General features: G+C 38.6%; 1 protein-coding gene across 12 annotated transcripts in view; it reads right to left on the reverse strand.

The window, feature by feature from the left end:
* The window catches only part of ZNF518A (zinc finger protein 518A), a 34,150-nt gene extending 24,123 nt beyond the window's left edge, over nt 1–10,027 (reverse strand). For 6 of the 12 annotated variants that reach the window (XM_064374033.1, XM_064374031.1, XM_064374032.1 and 3 more), the window contains exons 1-3: nt 9,644–9,736; nt 7,113–7,197; nt 6,155–6,220 (exon numbers count right to left, since the gene is read on the reverse strand). The gene's annotated coding sequence lies outside the window, so the exon portion shown is untranslated. Of the gene's footprint in view, nt 1–6,154; nt 6,221–7,112; nt 7,648–8,536; nt 8,940–9,009; nt 9,101–9,643; nt 9,737–9,918 lie in introns of those variants that run through there. The other 6 variants (XM_064374034.1, XM_064374030.1, XM_064374028.1 and 3 more) reach the window with 5 other exon arrangements.
* Nucleotides 10,028–12,737: the final 2,710 nt, after the last annotated feature.

Here is a 12,737-nt window from a genome sequence, read left to right on the forward strand (position 1 = left end):
TAGTTTCACAACCCAAAGATCAACATTCATCCTTAATTCCTCCATCCCTTACTCCCCACATTAATCCATAAGCAAGCCTAGTCAATTCTATCTCAAAAATGGATCTTGTATTCCCCTTCCTCTCTTCCTATCCACTGTCATAATCCAGGCCACTATCAAACTGGCATCCATGCTTCCATCTTGTCCACCACCCTCCTCTAAGTCCATTGTCCACACAGAAGCAAATGTTCTTCTTAAAATAAATTACAATGCTCCCCTGCTTAAAGCTCTTCAGTGGTCTCCCAAGTGTCTTACTCTGTTCTGGCTGCTGTAACAGAGTACTATAGACTGGGTGACTTCTCACAATTCTGAAGGCTGGGAAGTGTAAGATCAAGGCACTAGCAGATTTGGTGTCTGGGGAGGGCCTACTTCCTGGTTCACAGATGGCTATCTTCTCACAGAGCTCTCTGGGGTCTCTTTTATAAGGGTACGAATTCCATTCATAAGGGCTCTTCCCTCATGACCTAATCACCTCTCAAAGGCCCCACTTCCAAATGCCATCACACTGGAGAATATGTTTCAATAGGAGGACATAAACATTCAGTCTATAGCATCAAGTCACTTAAAGTAAAATTGAATCTCTTTACAAAGGCCTGCAAGAAACAGAGGTATCTGGTCTTGGGCCTTTTTCTTCAACTTCATTTCACACCACTCTCCCCATTGTACACATACTCCAACAAGCTGCCACAGATTCTCAGCTCCTCAAATACTCTTCCTATCCTTCCTATCTCAGGCCTCTGCACCTGCTGTTCCCTGCTTGAAATGTTATTTTTTCCCACTCTTCAAAAGGCTAGATCCTTCTCATCTTTTAGGTCTCAGCTCAAATGTCACCCCCTCAGAAGGGCCCTTCCCTATAAATCATCCCCTCCTCAAAAAAAAAAATATTCGCCACTTTATCCTTTTGTATTTCTTTTTTATAACGCTTACATCTCTGGCATTATTTTATTTGTCAATTTATTTTCTATCTGTCTCTACCACTGGAACGAATAAGCTGCGTAAGGATGAGAACCACATGTGTAATGTTCTTGACTACATCACCAGCATGTGGGATGGTACCGGGCTTGTAGCTAGCACCACATCTATGTTCTAAGCATTGGGAATATAGCAGTGAATAAAACAGACAAAAATCCCTCCCCTCATGGAGATAACATTTTATTCATTATTTAAGTAATAAACAAGTCAAGTAAATTATAAAGTATATTCAAAGGCAACAAGTGCTGCTACAGAGAAAAATAAAGCAAAGATGGCAAGGCAGAACCAGAGTGCTGTAATTTTAAATATGAAGTCAGGGAGCTCTCAGTTGAAAAGGTCTTATTAGAGTCAAGATGTTAAGGAGCTGAGGAAGCCAACAATCCAAGAAAAGAAAACAGTAAGTGCCATGACCCTGAATGTGCAATGTGCCTAACACATTCGGGGAACAGCAAGAAAATCAGTATGACCACAACAGAAAGCATTAGAGGGAAAGCTAGGAGATGAGGTCAGAGAAGTAACAGGGGGACAGAAACAGGGACTGATAGAAACTGTAAAGGCTTTAGTCTTATTCTGAATCAGAGAGGAAGCTACTGGAACACTGTGGGCAGAGGATTACCATGAGCTGAATTACTTTTATCACTTGGGCTGTTATGCTAAGAACAGAGTATTCAGAAGGGATTAAGAATAAAGACAAAGAACACAGTGCAATTATCCAAGCAAGAGTTGATGGTGGTTTGGCTGACAATGAGGTATGGTCAGACTGAATATATTTTGAAGCTAGCACCTATAAGCTATCCCGTCATGCTTTCTCTGAAAGAAAGAGACATGTAAAGGATAACTCTAGAAGTTCTGACAGCAATGGAAAGAACTGAGTTGCTATTTACCGAGATATACAAGATTTGAAAGTAGTAGGAAAGTATATCAAAAGTTACATTTTAGACATGCAACATTTGAGATGTCTATTTGACATCCAAGAGGAAATGTGGACTGTGTAGCTGGATACAGAATATAGAGGGCTAGGTGGAAGATGAAATTTTGGGAGTTATTGGTGTATGTATATGCATATATGTACTTTTAAGTACTTGGAGCAGGATGAAATCACCAGGAAGAATAAACAAAAAGAGCAGTCCAAGACCTGAGCCTCAAGATTCTATAACATTTAACATAAAGAGATGAAAAAGAACTAGCAAGTGAGACAGAAAAGAAATGACCAATAAGACTGAAGGTAAATCAAGACTGCAGTATCCTCAAAGCAAAATGAAGAAAACGTTCCCAAAAGGTTTCTTAATGTGAAGATCACTGGTAACATGGATTAGAACAGTTTCAGTCGAGTTACAGAGGAGAAAGGCTGACAAGCTTGGATGTAAGGCAAAATGGAAAGACAGGAAGTAGTAACGTAGTGCAGACAACTCTTTCAAGGAGTTTTACCATAAAGGAGTTGTTTTGTTTAATTTTGTTTTATTTTTTGTTTTTTAAAGGTGGAAGAAATTACAGTATGACAGCATGCTTATTAAAACGATCTAGTAAAAATGAAAAAATTGATGATGGAGGATAAGAAAGAAATGCAGCAGTGATGCCCTTCAGGTTAGAAGGGATGAAATCTAGGGAACAGTTGAAGAGGTGAACTTGGAAAGAAGCAAAGATGATCCATCTATAGTAACTAGAGGGGAGGATAAATAAAGATGCTAGCAGGTGAGCAGATGTGACTGAGAGAGTTTGTGGAGTGAAATGACAGCCTGTGGGCCAAATCTGGCCTGCTGCCTGTTTTTGTAAATTAAGTTTCATTGGAACACAGCCACACTCACTCATTTACATATTGCCTATGGCTTCTTTTGTGTTACAATAGCTGCACCAGAAACCATATGGCCCAGAAAGCCTAAAATATTTACTATCTGTCCATTTACAGCAAAAGCTTGCCAACCTTGGTATAATGGAATAATCCAACTGTTACTCTCTGAGTTGAGTGTCAGATGTGAGGCTATCAGGAAAGAAGATAGGCAAGGACATAAGAAACTACAGCATTTAATGAGAGAATGACACAATAATAAATTCTGTATCATTCCTAGTTTCTGGAGCCCAAAGTGAAGATTCTATGAGTAATCAAGCATCACTTTAATTTTATTCCTTATCTTTAAATAATTTTTTTTTAAATAGAGATGAGGTCTCACTATGTTGCCCTGGCTGGTCTCCAACTCCTGGGCTCAAGCAATCTTCCCACCTCGGCTGCTCAAAGTGCTGGGATTACAGGCATGAGCCACCTCCCCAGCCTTTAAATGTTTTTACATCTACTGCTACATTAGCTTCAGACTGGCTTTATCTCTAAGGAAGAGGGTATGGCTTTGACTATTACTAAGGTAACTCTCAAAAAGGGAAAAGTAAGAATAAATAAATAAATATATGTAACATCTCTTCTTAACTTTCTCTTTTTGAGAAAGGTTATATATATGTATATATAAAATGGCATTCCAAGTTAAATGCTATTTTTCTAAAAAAACTTCAAGACAGATGAATATAAGAGCTTTTGCCATATGAGTAATTTTACAATATTTCATTATACTTAATTTATATTTTAGCACACAAAAATGACATTATATTAAAAGAAGTATACACATTTTTTCAAGGAAATCTCCATCTTAGTAGAAAGGGTCAAAATTTCTGCTTGGCTTTCCAAGTGCCTCATACATAGATTTACCTAAAACAATCACCTTATTTTCCACTACTTCATTCCCAAAGAACACATATTGTTACAGTGAAACTAACCTCTACTCCAACCTGGATCAGCCTATAATCATTTTCAACTCTACCCTTTCTTGAATTATTCTCTGTACCTATCAAAGCCACATTAATAAGTAGAAACACATTTAGAAACACATTTAAAGTTGTATGTTCTTCAGGAAACCTTCCTAAATGGGCCAACTTGCTCATTTCCTTCCCATCAAAATTGACTTAAAATACAACTGTGCATTCATTTATCTGTTTTTTTCTTGTATATTAATCTGAATTCCTTAACTAGAAGCACTTCCAAGACAAGGAATTCTTTTTATTCTTACGTATTACTTAGATGCCAAGCACCACAGTCATTATTCTCAACACATGCTTGTTGATCTGTGCAACCGAAATAAATAAAAATATGCTGTATGTCCACCATCCACTCAGTCTAGTACATAAAATCCTTGCCTATCCAGGCAGTTGCACATACTCATACATAGGTGACACTCAATAAATGTTTGTAAGCTGAATGAAAGAGGACTGAATGCATGCATAAATGATGAGTAAATAAAGGGAAACTTTTATAAGGTATAGTAACATGGCAAACTACAGAAGAATGTGAATGATCAATCTGAAGCTTCAGACCTCAATTCATAAAGGCCATATATTCATCAGAACACTTCCTGCTGCAACACAATTCAAACCAATTTATACATAGAATTTTGGCCCAAGGACTGAGGAGGACACCAAGGTAGCGCACGATAAAAAGAAAACTAGGTACCACTTACCATGTTCCCTGAGATTGAAACTGGCACTACCACCATCCATCTCCCATCTCCTTATGGCTTTACTTTCTTCCCCTATATAGATGGGCTTTTCATACACATGGTAAAGAATGTCACCAGCACCTTCCAGATTAACAATTTCAGAGAAAAGGTAGTATCTTTCTCCCAGTATTCACCCATCAATTTAAAAAATGGATTCTGACTGGCTCTGCATAAATAACAGCATTCACTGTTGCAATAGGGATGACCAGGCTCAGATTATAAGACAGTAAGTCTGACTGACAGCCCACAAACCACTCAGAATAGGGGAGGGGTGGTTCCATAAATGAAGAGATACTGAGTTGGCAAAAACAATATATGATCTGTCTTTTACCAGCCACGACCTTCAACAAAGCAATTTGAATCAGGAATTGAAGATGAGCATACTACATTCTGAAATTATTTGACTTTCTTCATGAAATGAGACCCACATGAAGCCCACTTAATTTTCTAAAACTTCGTATCATGTATCTTTGTTCTAATATTCTGACACTTGTTTCATGCAGGCATACCAGTCACAACTTTATATTTTTAGTCAGACTTTGCTCACTACTTTTCAATATAAATTAATACAAATCATTTTGGTCAATCATCATATAGCAGTCTCTTATTTACTTCAATGCAACTAAAGCTTTCATTCTTCATTACTCTTCCTGAGTAGTTTGGATCAAATAGTAGAGACTGAATATTCCTTAACCAAAACTCTTGGAAGTAGGCCGGGCACAGTGGCTCACGCCTGTAATCCAGAGGCTCACGCCTATAATCTCAGCACTTTGGGAGGCTGAGGCAGGCAGATCACTTGAGGTCAGGAGTTCAAGACCAGCCTGGCCAATACAGCAAAGCCTCTTCTCTACTAAAAGTACAAAAATAAATTAGCCAGGCATGGTGGCATGTGCCTGTAGTCCCAGCTACTCAGGAGGCTGAGGCAGAAGAATTGCTTGCACCCAAGAGACAGAGGTTGCCGTGAGCTGAGAAGATCGTGCCACTGCACTCCAGCCTGGGTAGGAGAGTGAGACATCTCAAAAAAAAAAAATAAAGCTTGGAAGTAGCAGTGTTTCAGATTTCAGGTTTTTGTGGATTTTGGAATATTTGCATTATACTTACTGGCTGAATATCCAAAATCCAAAATGTTCCAATGATCATTTCCTCTGAGCATCATGTCAGCACTCAAAAAGTTTCAGATTTTGGAGTATTTTGGATTTCAGGTTTTCAGATTTGGGATACTCAACCTTTAGGAAAATTCTTAGCATTCAGCATTACTTTATCTCTTCAGGAATAACACAGTACCCATGTGATTCTCATGGTAAGAAGTCAAATAAATGTTATATACAGGACAAAGTTACTTAATGACATAAATGATAATGTGGTACCTGACTTAGCTCTATTGCTCTCTACGCTCTGCACATTATTTTCTGAAAAAATCAAAATTCATGCCTTTGTAAAAAATGGCCCTAAATAGAAAGCTATTTGCTGGTGAAGTTCAGAGAAGAACATGGTTATGATAACTAAAGCAATACTGTAAGGTGATATAGTCTACTTCGGCTATTTTAGCAGTTAAATATACAATCTTATTCCTAATTTAGGGTTATTATAATTATGTGTATACTTACTGCATTTAAAGGAATTTTATGATACTGTAGTATCCAAGAATCTTAGGATTTCAAAGATCCCAGGACCTATCCAACACAAATAGTAAAGAGATATCTGTGTTTCCAGGGTAGAAAAAACATGTTTTTTACATGGGTACAATATTTTCCACTACATTTCCAAAGCTTTCCATATAATACCATAGATTTGTTGGCATATTTTTCCTTCTTTTTTGTCTACACCCAGTCATTCACATGATTGTCTTCAAGAAACCAATCATAACACTATAGTGATTCCCAAGTCCCTTTCCTGATTCATAACGAAGATGCAATTAGTCATAAACAGGTATCAGATAGTTTTTCTTTAGGTACATTGCTTTGCACTTACTAGACCAAAACAACATTCTTCTGACCATTCACATAGCTTTGAGACATCTATCTACCATCTTTATCACCAATGTTCATTACCCAGAAGCCTTTGATGCCACCTTTCTATTTAGAAGGATGATATAGTTTAAGTCATCTTTGGATCTCTAATAAAATGTTAAGTAATAAACTATGAAACCAAAAATTACTTTTGCTTAGATTAAAATGAAAGCCCATGTTTAAGTATTTTATTTTGGCCAAAAAAATAAAACTATAACTTATGAAAACTCATGTATATGTAAAACAGACTGAGTATCTCTTATTTGAAATGCTTCAGAACAGGAATGTTTCATAGTTCTCTCTTTTCTTTTTTTTTAGGATTTCAGAATATTTGCATTATATCAGTTGAGCATCTCAAATCCAAAAATTCAAAATCCAGAATGTTCCAAAGAGCATTTCCTTTGAGCACCATGTCAGAACTCAAAAAATTTTGCATTTTGGATTTTCTGATTTGGAATACTTAACCTGTATTTTACTTTATTTAGTCCAATAATAAAATGTATTAACTTCCTATTTAAATAGACTACATACTTCAGTATTTCAATCTTTACCATACCTCTTTCTTCAGGAACAAAAGGCACACAATTTAACACTTGCACAATGTCACAATCAGGAACAGTGATCAAAAGAAGAGATGGTATCTGGAAATGAAGACCAAAATTTTAAAACTTTGACTGTAAAATCTGTTCAATTACACTAAACATGTAATGTAGGTGTATAAAGAGATACAAAAAAAAAACAAACTAAGAAAACCTCTCTACACTTAAGCATATATTATTGATGCCCAGTGATAACGTCATAAATTTGGAAAAGTCACATCCTAAAGCTTAGAATCAATCTAACTCAATATCTTCATTTATTACAAGAAAAAGAAAATGAGCCTTGCTCAACGTCACAAAACTGGAACTAGTATCTGGATCTGATTCCAACTCAGTTATCCTACCACCACAATACTAACCTTTAATGCTCATTTCTGGTTATCTAACATCCTATGAAAACTGCTCACCACGAGAAGCCAATACCCATATAGAACTGAAATACAGCCTACACACCTGGGACCAGATAATAAATAAAAATTTAAAGACTATGTTAAAACCCTTTTCTTCTGCTTATAGCACTATGCCACCAAACCTTCAGTAGCATACCTGAAGGAATATGGGCAAGATTCAAGTCTCCTACCATTTAAAAAAAAAAAAAAGTTGTATTAAGTGCTATAAAGTATGCAGTTACACAATGTTTCAATGAGAACAATTCTAAAAAACTACAAACAGAAAAATAAACAATAAAAATACACTTAAAGGGCATTTAAGCTATATCTCAAAGTTTTAGATTTAGGCTAAAGTATATTCTCTCTGTAATGTTTCAAGATATATAAACTTCTGGGATTACAGCATACTATTACCAGGAAGAAAACAACAGAATCTGAAGTGTGACCATGGCAAAAAATTGAAGCATTTAAAAGTTCATACATTATCAATGCATATACTGGGTGTTCATTGTGGTGGTTGTCCTTTGTCCTTCCATAAAACCAGATATAAAACATTTTAATTGGTAATAATACTTATTTTCACTGCAACAAGAAGGAAACATTCGGTTGTGTAACAAAGCCACATTTTATTCTCCTCCCCCTTTTGTTAACAATTTTCTGTATCTGGGGATGATCTAATTTATAGTTTTTATAGCAAAAATCAGCATTGTCCACTATGCTTACCTTCCCCAGGAAATCCCAACACCCTAAAAGTGTTAACAGAACGCAATGTCTCTTTATAAATTTCAGAAAAGATAATTTTGCTTAAAGATAGTGAATGCATTATAAATTTGCAGTTAAACTCTGAAAATGTTAGGAAATTTCACTGAATCAATTTAAATGTTTTATATCTATTAAACCTGAGGATACCAACCTTAGCGTACACTTAAATCTGACCCCTTGCTGCAGAAAAAGCAATTTAACAAGCACCAGCAACTAGATCTAATATTCACCTTCCAATTAATAAAATTCCTATCCTGATGTTTTGGTGTCTTCATGTTTTATCACCGTGACAACCGTACAAACTTCAACATTCTTATGAATTCCTTGAACATTGACTTATTTTATTTTTTGTGCTTTTTTAGACGTTTGACAACATACTCAACAATGTTCGCACTAAAGCAGCTCACATACACTACTTGCTCTCAAATTTAAACCTAAAAAGAAAACTGAGTCTTAACTGTTGTATTCTGAACTTCAAAGCTACATCTGTTTGACCGGTCCACTTAAGAATTAAAACATTTTTCCTTATATACATTCACTCTATATGCTTTTCAATTACCACAGCCACCTAGGAACAGACTCTTCTTGACAAAGAGGACACCATGTAAAGAATAGAGTCAAAATGCACCCTACATGTAAGAAAGCCAGTTACAAAGAAACCCATCTGCCACTGGGTGTGGTTGGGGTCTGCAGGGAAGAGCACCTTTGGCCAACTCTGGAGAAGAGCGAGCGCGTCAGGGAGCTGGGCATCTCTGCAAGAAATGGCCCCCAGTGACCATAAGCTGGGCCCGCAATAGGGTCGCCGTCGAGTAGGGCCTGCAAACCTATAGCTCGAGGGGTGCGGTCTGCGGGGTGCCCCTGCTGTCTCCACCAACCACGAAACCCGCCGACTGAGTGCTTCGAGTGCCGCGCGCCCAGCTTCGCCCCAAACACCGCGCCCGATCCGCCCCTTCCTCCCGGGTTCCGCTGCCCCGCGGGGAGCGCGGAGGCACACCGTCTCGCACTCCCACCCAGCTCCTAGAATGTAGGAGAGTGTAAAGTTCGAAAAACCGGACGTAAAGCAAGCCCAGCTTAACAAAGTACGCGTCGGCTCTAGCAGCCTGCAAAAGCGCTGGGCTAGAAAATCCCCGACTTCTCTAGGAAAACTTTGCGGCAAGTTAGGCGGAAGCGCTGAATGGCCGGGACTATTTAACTGGCGCTTCCTCTCACAAGAGGCGGATCCCTGAACCTGTTTGGGGAACCCTGACGCCCCAAAAACTCGCCCTTTGCCTGCTGGCTGGCCCGCTAGAAGTCCCGGCATCTTAAAAGGTCTGGGCAGTCCCGCTCACGGGGAGTACCTGTCGTAGTCCCCATTGCCTGCGAGTCCCTGATGGCGGCCATTACACTTCCATCCGGGTATTGACGAAAAGCTGATCGCAGCGCTACCGGGAGCGCACGCTACGGCGGAGGGATCTGCGCTGCACCTGAGACAAGCGGAAGAGAACGGAGGCCGGCAGGGTTCGCGCGCGGCCTGACGAGACTAGGCCATGGAGCTGGGTTCGGCGCTGACCTCTCCACCTAGCCCGCGGCCCCGGCGCTCGCCACTGCAGTGACCCACTACTTCTTTGCTCACCAGTAGCTGTTGATCCTACTGCCAGTGGAATGGCAGACAAACGTCCACTCTGTGCTCTCCAAAGTAGATACCAGGAGCAGGAACTGTATGCACTTGGCAAGCCCTTGCTGACTGGGAATGGTCTCCACCCTGAGATTTTAACCAGTTCCGGTTTAGCAAATGGCGCCTCCCCACCCCTTGCTTCTGACTCGCAGGTTTCAGCAACTATTGCAGCCCATGTCAAGGAAAGAAGCTGCCGCCAGTAGCTCTAGAAAACATACTGAATTCCAAACGTGCACCTATTGAGTAATTTCTCTCTAAACTGTCTTTACAATGAAGGAGGCCCTCATCCCCTTCAAAGGAATACTTCCCCTACCTCACAACAACAGGGCTGAACAAAGGTCAGTTAATATGGTCCGTTTTACCCAAAAGGCCAGTATGGCTCTTCTGTCCTTTAGAAATCCAACCTATTAATTGATACCTCACTTTCTACATAAATTACCTTCCTTTTAAAAAGGGGGGAGGGGATGAGTGGCAGCCGATATTCAAGCAACAACAAAAAACCTTGGCGCGGAAGGATACGCAATAAATTAAAAGTGAAACTATGATCGGATTTTTCACTTCTTTTTTTTTTTTTAATGTTCCATGTTTTCTTAAGTAGCTTGTATGGTGTTTACAATCTTTTTTAAAAACTTTTAAATATATATGTGATACATATTTTTCATTTTCTTAGAGTGGGCTTTTGAAAATGTCAACCTATAGCCAAATGCAAGATTTTCTCCTTCCTTTAATAAAAACCACACTGAGAAATCCTCACTTTTACTTTCATAAGCCTTCTTCATTATTGTGTTTATTGGGCTACACAATTCCACCTAGAAGAGGCAAATGAGCGGAAATTCACATTAGTCATACTTACTGTGTAAAACACACAAGGAGAAATCTTCTGTAAATACCAAAGGGAATGTCATTATGGAATGAGGAACATGTTTACAAAGCGGATTTTATTCCACATTGTACATCACCCATCTCTCTCCAGGACCTCATTTCCATGCAAGCCAGACATGCACACACATCACAGCAGAAAGAGAGAGAACAGGATTTTTTTTTCTTTTTCTTTATCTTTTTTTTTGAGACAGAATTTTCTGTTGTTGCCCAGGCTAGAGTGCAGTGGCGCAATCTCGGCTCACCACAACCTCCGCCTCCCCTGTTCAAGCAATTCTCCTGCCTCAGCCTACCGAGTAGCTGGGACTACAGGCGCGTGCCACCACACCCAGCTAAATTTTGTATTTTTAGTAGAGACATGGTTTCATCATGTTGACCAGGATTGTTTCGATCTCTTGACCTCGTGATCCACCCACCTCGGCATCCCAAAGTGCTGGGATTACAGGCGTGAGCCACTGCGCCCGGCCAGGATTTTTTTTTTTTTTTTAATAGTAAAAAATGATGTAAGTTGGGAACATGGGCAGAGTTGTTTGTTCTGTGTTTTGATGTAGTTTTTGTTTTTCAGATTAAGATATTTCATCACTCCCTCCTCTGCACTATTCACATTATAACTTTATTTTTACTTCTATATATATGTTCACCTACAAAATCTTGCAAACCTGCATTTATGTTATAGAAGAATTGGAGAAAGTTAAAGTAAATTAAAGTGTTAGTCTTACCTTACCTCTTCCCCTTTCTCTTCCACCATTCATATCACCTCTTCCACCATTCACATCACCTTTTTTTCTTGTTAACTTCTATGTTCAAAACCTGAAAGGTTTCTCTTGATCTCCTTTCAGGTTTTGAACATAGTGGTTAGCAAGGGGAAATAAAGGGGGGTGGGGGCGGTAAGGGAGGAGAGGAGAGAGGAGACTGAATCAAGAAGGAAGGGAAGAAGATTAAAAGGGAGAAAAAAAAAGGGAGAAGGCTGAATCATAGCTTAGGAAAGGATTCTGGAATACTTTTTTACTTGAGAAAGATAGTTAGCGGGGATAGGGCATTTAGATTAATGCTTTAAATAGTTGATCCCTCTGAAGACCTTACTACTGCTTACTACCTGACAGCATTTAACCTCTGAGCTTCTCAGAGCTGTGGAACGTGTAACTAACACGTTACATGTTGTTTGATAAATTGAAGAGAGAACTCAACACCATTGCACCAAGAGTGTAAGGGAAATGATAAAAGTGATGGTGGTGGTAATAGTAATGAAGTTTCCATCTTGATTACAAACTTGTTTCTGCTTTGCAATACACAAGCGATGCCAGGTGCAGTGGCTTGTGCCTATAATCTCAGCAATTCAGGAGGCTGAGATGGAAGGATAAAAAAAAAAACGTGTATGATTCATGGACACTGTGTCATAAAGCAGTTCACTTTAAGACAGTGAAATTTTCTCCTAAAAATAATATATAAATGGAAATTACATTTCTCTCTAGGGATTCTTGCCTGTAAATCATACCAACAAGCTTATATTTGCTCTTACAAAAAATGTAAACATGCTTTTAAGACATAGATTGGTTGGTACATCATAAGCACTATGATCATAATTAGAAGATTAAATGATAGTAATTTGAATAGTAAGAGTCTCTTTAAAATATCTCTTTTCTTTTTGCTGATCTCTGAACTCACACCCAGTTTCTCTGCCCCCAACAATATTATCAAGTGCATCAGAATTGGGGGAAAAAAAAGAGATACAAAGAGCCTGGGTGATACAGCATAAAGGTTACACACCTTGGTCAAAGATATGGTTTAATTACTTGTGGCAATCTATCATACAAGTGTTAATTGAGCTTTAAGTATTATCCTTCCCAATGTTCTTTTCAATTTTGTTATTTAATATTTATTCAGCAGACATTTTCTTG

The sequence above is a fragment of the Aotus nancymaae genome, unplaced genomic scaffold, assembly GCF_030222135.1.
Source record: "Aotus nancymaae isolate 86718 unplaced genomic scaffold, 86718_ANA_hifiasm-v0.15.2.pri h1tg000010l, whole genome shotgun sequence".
NCBI classification, from domain to species: Eukaryota; Metazoa; Chordata; class Mammalia; order Primates; family Aotidae; genus Aotus; species Aotus nancymaae.